The sequence below is a fragment of the Podarcis liolepis genome (genome assembly GCF_965112155.1).
Source record: "Podarcis liolepis genome assembly, chromosome: 3".
NCBI lineage: Eukaryota > Metazoa > Chordata > Lepidosauria > Squamata > Lacertidae > Podarcis > Podarcis liolepis.
Genome location: NC_139557.1, coordinates 8,518,996 through 8,526,655, shown reverse-complemented (window position 1 = coordinate 8,526,655; position 7,660 = coordinate 8,518,996). Strand labels below are relative to the sequence as shown.

At 44.3% G+C, this 7,660-nt stretch overlaps 1 long non-coding RNA gene across 1 annotated transcript; it reads left to right on the top strand.

Annotated features, from left to right (window-relative positions):
• The first annotated feature begins 309 nt into the window (after positions 1-309).
• Positions 310-4,674, top strand: LOC310702372. The gene is made up of 2 exons (XR_014523477.1): positions 310-2,470; positions 4,505-4,674. It is a non-coding gene; the product is annotated as an uncharacterized lncRNA (long non-coding RNA).
• Positions 4,675-7,660: the final 2,986 nt, after the last annotated feature.

Genomic DNA, 7,660 nt, shown 5'->3' with positions numbered 1-7,660 from the left:
CCAGATACAAAAAGAAAGAAAGACAGCAAAGGAAATGATTTCTGCACCTTTAACAGTTGTGTAGAGCAGGGAGTTTCAGCAGAGCTGACATCTCTTCTCTTCAGTGATATGACCTTGTTAATGAAAATTCTGGGTTGAGAGACTACTCAACAGCCCAGCTCATCAGGGTCCAAGTCCCCCGTGGGTCCATTAAAAGAAGAAAATTCCACTCCAAGAAATTTGGAGCAAAACAACAGTCAGTAGACTCAGAGCCTTTATTGTTGCGCAACAGGTTCAACAGCAGCGAGGGAACGCAGAGCATGGGGCGAAATTTACTTTTAAAACTTTCCCACCATATCCCAGAGTACAGTTCGCACAACATCATCAATACATCATTGCTACATCATTAACATGTCACAAAAGGGGAGGGTTACACAAGATTAGCATAGGCAGCTATGTCAGGGCAACACCCAAGTATAAGATTAGCATAGGCAAACATGTCTTAAGTACCCACCACCCAAAGTACAATAGAACTTCCTTTGCATGTCTGGAGCCGGAGGCAAGTCTGGTGATGAGATTTGGCTTCCCTTGGCTAACTATGAGCCCAGCAATCGTCACCTCTGGGCATTTCCTGGGGTAGGAGGTGTGTATACATGTCTTCAAGCTTGGGGAGGTGGAAGGGGAAAGAGTCCTTTTTCCAAGGGCAAAATGGTGTCGGAATGGAGGAACTTGGCAAAGGGGTTGATTTTATAGGATTCATAAAGCTAGGTATATTCCCTTAGCTGTCAAGTTGAAAGCATACATTCAAGCATAGTATTTGTAACATTTAACAACTTTAAAGATGTGCCCCCCCCCCCAGTTAATTTCCGTCACAACCTCTTCAATGACACTACATCATCAGGATGCTCTGAAAAATGTGAATGAAATAAGAATAGTAATTGCAGTGAAAAAGACAATCTTAAACCTGAAAATGTTCTCTCCTACAACTGTAGCATATACACATGGACGTATGCGATCTTAAGTCAAACTTCTTCAATATTTTTCCTTAATTGAGTCAAGCCATGCAAACAGCAGAATCACATTCAGTAGCTCTTTCCGAACTGTACCATTTCAGGCTGCAAGCGGATTTTCAGATGTCTGAATGTCTCCTTAAGTTGAACAAAAATAAATGAATCTCTGTACTGTACATAAAAATGAGCATGCTAGGAAGAAGATATATGCCTGTCTCTGCCACTAGGTGTCACTGCACACTTGTCAACAAGCTGTGAGAAGTGGCTCATTGGTTTTCACATCCCCACCCGGAAAGTGGAATGTTTTGCTGGTGCAAGGCCGTGTGCAGGGGGACGCATGCCCCTAAACATCTTGTGAATCTACGTTTGACCTCATTGAGAGGCAGTATTTCAATATGAGTAGGAAAATGAGAGTACCCCTAAACATTTTTTTAAAGAAAAAAAGCAATGGTGCAAAGGTATACAGTTCAGACTGCTTGCGTAGGCTGGTCCTTTTTCTTCTTCTTTGGCGATCACTCGTAGCCGAGTAAGATTGTCTTCCATAAACACGGTTTTAACAGTGAGTCCGTAAGTGACTGTGGAGGCCAATTCTGGATCCACACGTCCTTCCGCAGTGGGGACATTGGTTTCTGGGCAGGAGTTGATCACGGTGTGGATTTGCCTAGCGTGCATTCCTCTTAGCATGTTTCTCCCTTGCGTCCTGAGTTCGAGTGTCTTCAAAGCCCATGACACCTTTGGTAAAGGCTGTTCTCCAACTGGAGCGCTCGCAGGCCAGTGTTTCCCAGTTGCCAGTGAGGTGTAGTGGTTAAGAGCGGTAGACTCGTAATCTGGTGAACCGGCTTCGCTTCTCCGCTCCTCCACATGCAGCTGCTGGGTGACCTTGGGCCAGTCACACTTCTCTGAAGTCTCTCAGACCCACTCACCTCACAGAGTGTTTGTCGTGGGGGAGGAAGGGAAAGGAGAATGTTAGCCGCTGTGAGACTCCTTGGGGTAGTGATAAAGCGGGATATCAAATCAAAACTCTTCTTATACTACATTTTTAAAGATTTTCCTTGAGACAGTCTTTAAACCTCTTTTGTTGACCACCAGCATTACGCTTTCCATTTTCAAGTTCGGAATAGAGTAGTTGCTTTGGAAGACGATCATCAGGCATCCGCACAACATGACTAGTCCATTGAAATTGATGTTGAAGAATCATTGCTTCAACACTGGTGATCTTTGCTTCTTCCATTACACTGATATTAGTTCGCCTGTCTTCTGCACCTGAGACAAGCAGGTACAGCTGTAAGATAGTGAAGGAGGAGCTGGCAAAGCAAAGACAGGGAGAAGCAGAAGCAAAGGGAGACTATCGTGCCAGCAAATGTCGCTGAATCCAAAACGTCCCTTCACAGGGGCTAGGACCACTTCTTCCCATCTTTGGCTTCTCCCAAATTGACAGCTGCTGGGACAAACAGATGACAGACAAGAGAAGGAGAAAGTTGGTGAGTGTATGCAAAAAGTCCAGCCTTTAACAACTCATTTGGGAAATAATTCAGTTTTACACCTTTCAAATGTTTTTAGATGTTCTTAACTTTTACATTTAAACATTTAAAATACATTCCTATTTTATTTTTTATTGTATTGTTTTTAAAGATTTTGGTGTCTGCCATCCTGGGCTCCATTGGAGGGAAGGGGGGAATAGAATTTTAATAACAAACAAATAAATGAAATCAAGCCTGATTTTCAATGAAGTCCAGAGCAGCAAAGGGTCTGAAAGAGAATGAGGCCATTTGGAGCAGGGGATGCTGGGGCCCTCAAGAGAGCTTTCTCTCTCTTTTCATCTTGCACAAGGGACAATGAGCACCGCCTGCTGCTCCTACAAAGTGTGCAGCAACGTGACACGAATGAAAATGGAGCCCATGGCTGGAGCCATTTCCCACTCCCCATAAGGGTGAGCCAAGGAATGACCATGGAATAATAAGCTCAAGGGAGCCGGCGAAAAGTTACACGGAGAAAACAAAAAGGCCATAAGAAAAAAGAAACCTTCGGAAATCCACAGTTGGACAATACCTTTATTAGGACCAACTAAAATGCGGCAAAATAGTGCACAAGCCTTTGAGTTATCCAGAGCTTTTCATTGGGCTAGATGTTACCCTGCTTTTTTAATATCTACCCTGGGGAACTGAAATCTTTCTGGTTATTTTGCAGCGTTCAGGTTGATCCTAATACATTGGTATCTCTAGTTACGGACTCAATTCGTTCCGGGGTGCCGTTTGCACCCTGAAAAGTCCACAACTAGAGCGCCGCTTTCTTCGCATGCACGTGGTGCAATAGAGCGCTTCTGTGCATGCTCGTGTGGCAAAACCCAGAAGTATACACTTCCGGGTTTGCCGCGTTCATATCCTGAAAAAAAGCAACCGGAGACTGACGTAACAAGAGCCACGGCTGTAAAGTCATTGTCCAACTGTAGACTTCAGAGTGAAAAATTAGTAACCTCTCAGGTTCTAAATAGAAAGGAAGGAGGACAGGAGTGTTTTTCTGAGGGTGAAAAATACAAGCAAGGTGTTTAGCAAATCTGCACCAGAATACTTGAACCCAAGACACTGAGGAAATAATTTCCACTTGAGAGGAGAAGGACACCTAACAGCTGACGAAAAGCGAGGAAGAGGTGCAGAAACAAGCAATCAGCCTCTCTTCTGTAATAATAATAATAATAATAATAATAATAATAATAATAATAATAATAATAATAATAATTTATTGTTTATACCCTGACCATCTGACTGGGTTTCCCCAGCCACTCTGGGTGGCTCCCAACAGAATATTTCAAACACGATAAAACATCAAACATTAAAAACTTCCCTAAACAGAGTTGCCTTCAGATATCTTCTAAAAGTCAGATAGTTGTTTATTTCCTGGACATCTGATGGGAGGGTGTTCCACAGGGTGGGCGCCACTACCGAGAAGGCCCTCTGCCGGGTCCCTGTAACCTCACTTCTCGCAGTGAGGGAACTGCCAGAAGGCCCTCGGCGCTGGACCTCAGTGTCCAGGCTGAACGATGGGGGTGGAGACGCTCCTTCAGGTATACTGGGCCGAGGCCGTTTGGGGGTTTAAAGGTCAGCACCAAGACTTTGCATTGTTCTCGGAAACGTACTGGGAGCCAATGTAGGTCTTTCAGGACCTGTGTTATGTGGTCTCAGCAGCCACTCCCAGTCACCAGTCAAGCTGCCGCGTTCTGGATTAATTGCGGTTTCCGGGTCACCTTCAAAGGTAGCCCCACGTAGAGCGCATTGCAGTAGTCCAAATGGGAGATAACTAGAGCAGGCACCACTCTGGCGAGACAGTCCGCGGGCAGGTAGGGTCTCATCCTGCGTACCAGGTGGAGCTGGTAGACAGCTGCCCTGTACCGCAGGCCAGGGGGTCTGGTGGGCCAGAAGGTGGGCCAGACCCCCCAGGAGGTGGAGCGAGAGCCACTGAAGGGCAAAGTCAACTAATTCCAGGTTTATCTCCATCCTTTCCCTGCTTTGTTCTACAAGGGCAACAGTGCAACAAAGGCGGAGGAAGCTACCAGCTGGTTGTAAGAACACAGGCAGCTGCGGGGTCCAGATCTGCAGTCCCAGGCCCTTTCAAGCACTGCGGACCAAAAGACAATGCTGTTGGTTTTGTTGGTCATATTCTAGCCCTGCTTTATAGTCATGACTTTTCAGACGTGTTTGTGACCATGTCTCCTGTGTATTGTGTCAGCCAGGAAAGGACGAAGGGTGCTTGGCAGCTGTTATAAAGCAATCTGCATTCTTTATTTTTAAAAACAACAACATAATTTTAACTTGATAATTATGGCACACTGTTTTAATTTATGTATAGCTGGTTGCTGTGCTATTTTTGTAGAAAATGAGGTGCCAGAACTCACTGTGAACACCTTTGTTGTCTTAGAATGGCAATTCTAAGACCTATTCTAAGCACCTAGAGGTGCTGGAACTGAGTTCCAGTGAATAGAAGCCCTGCCTGGCTGCTGCCTTGAATGTTTTGACAGAAGAAATTAAGTGTTAGATTCTTAGTTTTTACATTGTTTTGTGATGGGTTTTAGCTTTTGTAATGAATACATATTTTAATACTGGTTGCAAGCTGCCCTGGAGATATCTTTATGTGTCTGTCTGTCTCTATAATTACGACAGGATGTAAATCTTGCTAAGAAAAAAGATAACAACAAATAAATGTTGTTATGTACTAAGCTTGGATCCTAGAGCAATAGGCAAGTAGGATCCTAGAATGCGACAACTGATTGGCTTGTAGGAGAAGACCAATCAGGCTCCAGGAGGAAGTTAATCAGCCTATTAGGTTGGTAGGATCGTAGAATGCAACAAGTGATTGGTCTGCAGGAGAAGACCAATCAGGCTCCAGGAGGAAGTTAATCAGCCTATTAGGTTGGTAGGATCGTAGAATGCAACAAGTGATTGGTCTGCAGGAAAAAGACCAATCAGGCTCCAGGAGGGAAGCAGAATCAGCCAACCACACGGGACTCATTGTGTAAATAATATATGTAAAAGCCTGAGGTTTGGGGGGCAATTCAATCACTGTTTTACAAGCTGCAATAAAGAGCATAAAATCACTACAGGACTCTGAGTATATTTCAAATGTGCTTGGTGTAGTTGTGAGTTTTGAGAACAGGAATGAGTAGGAGCAGGATTGACCAGAGAAGCTCTTTTATGAAGTGGGCTTTTGAAGAGGAATATGCAGAGTGTAACCTATCGGCTCTTGATGTTCTAGCGATAAGGGGGAAACGGGGAAAATGATGTATTCAGCAACGTGAATCTGGGGCAACTGAGGACAGTCATGCCTTATTAGACAGAAAGGAGCTCTGTGAGACAGGCTAAGGCAGAGCCAAGGAAAGCAGTGAAATGAAAGCAGAGAATTTGGACTGGATATGAAAAGAGACAAGAACTAGCAGGAGGGCGAGGGGCAGGGATTTGATGCTGAAGTACACTGAGGACTGTTTCACATCAAGGAGTGGTCAGGTTTTCTTGGGGAAATTTGATATACCCTGCCTTAGTGCGGGATTAGGCAGGCAGAGAGGGGAGTCAACTTGAATAAAAGATTGGGGTGGAGGGAGAAGGAACCTCAGCCGTTGGCTCCTATGCAGGCAGACGTAGGTAGTCCATTTTGTCCTTTCCAGTTCTATGATTCCAACAGGAAAGGAAGAAAGACCAAAGTTTTGGCACTGTCAGCTCCAGGCTGCCCATTTGTGTCTTGCTCCAAACCAAGGCCGCCATTCTGTGCAGGAGAGATAACAGGATGATGTTGCAAGGAAGAAACAGATTAAAGTGTGAAGGACTCATATAAGAGTGATACAACTTGTTTGGGAAGCACAGGAGGAGGGACGGAGGAGGGAAAGGAGCACAACTCCGTAAGTGTAGTAGAAGCATCTGTATGACTGAAACACCAAAAGCTCTTGAGCTAGAAGGATGTAATAATGCAGGGCTTCTGGGTGACAAAAGACAGGGTATTATGGAGAGGGGTGTGAATTGTACTTTTTAAACAAAGTTTGGTGACCAAATCAAATACGCATTGGGTAGGAGAAAATGTCCTCCTCAGCTTTTGAAATATAAAGCCTTCAATGGCTCAGGACTGCCATACTTGAAGGACCGCCTCTCCTCATATAAACCGTGCTGGACTCTGTGTTCATCATCTGAGGCCCTTCTTCATGTGCCCCCTCCAAAGGGTGGCAACATGAGAACAGGGCCTTCTCTGCAGTGGCTCCGTTTGTGGAATGCTCTCGCCAGGGAGGTTTGCCTGATGCCTTCATTACAGTGGTACCTCGGGTTAAGAACTTAATTCATTCTGGAGGTCCATTCTTAACCTGAAACTGTTCTTAACCTGAAGCCCCACTTTAGCTAATGGGTCCTCCCGCTGCCGCTGCGTGATTTCTGTTCTCATCCTGAAGCAAAGTTCTTAACCCGAGGTACTATTTATGGGTTAGCGGAGTCTGTAACCTGAAGCGTCTGTAACCCGAGGTACCACCATATATATTTTTAGGCACCAGGCAAAAACTTTCCTCTTCAGCCAGGCCTTTGGCTGATTAATATTCTACAGTCTTTTAAATGTGTCTGTGGGAAAGGGGGTTATTGTTTTGCTGTTTTGTTTTTAATTATTTACTTGTTTTTATCCTGTATTTCATTCTATGAACTGCACTGAGATCTTATAAGAGCAGTATATAAATCTAATAAATAAATAAAATAAATAAACTTACGGTATTTTTTTTTTAAGGGGGACACAAAACAGTTTTTAACTCTTCAATTGCAAGATAATTTGTCACTTTTTCAAAATGTATCCTGTCTTTATTGGAGTCTGCCTCTCTGTCACACGACACAAAAAAGATACTGAGGCCGGAAGCAAATGCTGGAATGGGAGGACGATTCAGAGGGCAAAGCATGAAACACTTACGGTAATCTCAGGGTTGTGGGTTCAAATCCCATGTGGGGCAAAAGATTCCTGCATCGTAGGGGGAGTTGGACTCAATGTCTCCCATGGTACCTTCCAACTCTACAGTTCTATGATTTAAGCCTGATATTAAGGAAGCTACAGCCAGCTCTTTCTCCCCCCCCCCCCCAATAATCTTTATTAGTTTTTCAGTTAGATACTCCACATACACATACTGTATTACATTTTACATTTATACTTGCTCTTCAGAGCTG